Here is a 1,017-nt window from a genome sequence, read left to right as displayed (position 1 = left end):
GTGAAGAAGAATCCCCCCCCCCCTCCTCCCCCCCTCCCAGGCGTCTTTGTCTGGCCTGCCTCTTTTGTCCCACTGGGGCTCTGTGAGTGAGTTTTTCCTGCTTTCCCACACTCTGTCCATTTACTGCTTCCAAGAACAAAAGAAGTGTGTCTGGTTGCACATCACATTAATTATGGAGTCAGTTTACGAGTTTCGTCCCACTGCTTCTGAATGGAAATTCCTGTCATCAAGGCTCATCATTACCAGGCTTTTGCCAAATGTCTACAAGGAATGCAGACATACTTGGGATTAATGAACATTCAAAAGCTCTTTTCCCCCTCCTTTGGATTCAAATTATTCCTCTGCATTCCAGGCTGTTTATTTTGACGGGACGGATAAAAGAGTGTCTATTCCTCAATTATTCTGGTCCCGGCTATGGTGCGAGAAGACTGTGAATTTGATGTTGAAGCTCGTTTGTGATGGCCTGCAATAAAAATTGGATTTAAAACATGATCAAACCATCTTCCTCCAGCTGAGGTTAACGTGTTTTGTGTTTGAAAACTATTAAATATGTTTCACTGTATGCAAGATTGTGTTGCTTTATGAAAGTTTTGGATAAATACCACCTCAACTGCAGATTTAGCAACATTACCAGACCACCTATTTAAAAAAAGAAACCATTCAAGCAAGATTAGAACTGTTCATGCATTAGATAATAACATTTGATATGTTTGCTTTACTGTATATAAAACAGAAATATGTGCATGTTCAATTTTAGAATTTTTTTTTAAAAAAATGCATCAATCCCCAATGTGTGTGATGAGATGATGAAGCGTGTGCTCAGAGAAAGTCATTGATCCCAGCATCTCTCTACAGGGTCACCACTTTCCCAGATTCACACAGAGCTCTGAGAGTCTCTCCACCCCCTACCCCACACACAAACACCCCACACACACACATACACAGTCCTCCAGCTGTTCCCCTGAGATCTAACCATTGTCCCCCAGGCAATAACAGCATTAAGTGTGCTGCATCCCT

The sequence above is a fragment of the Etheostoma spectabile genome, chromosome 4 (genome assembly GCF_008692095.1).
Source record: "Etheostoma spectabile isolate EspeVRDwgs_2016 chromosome 4, UIUC_Espe_1.0, whole genome shotgun sequence".
Classification (NCBI taxonomy): Eukaryota; Metazoa; Chordata; class Actinopteri; order Perciformes; family Percidae; genus Etheostoma; species Etheostoma spectabile.
The sequence above is the reverse complement of the archived record's forward strand: the minus strand, read 5'-3'. Positions refer to the sequence as shown.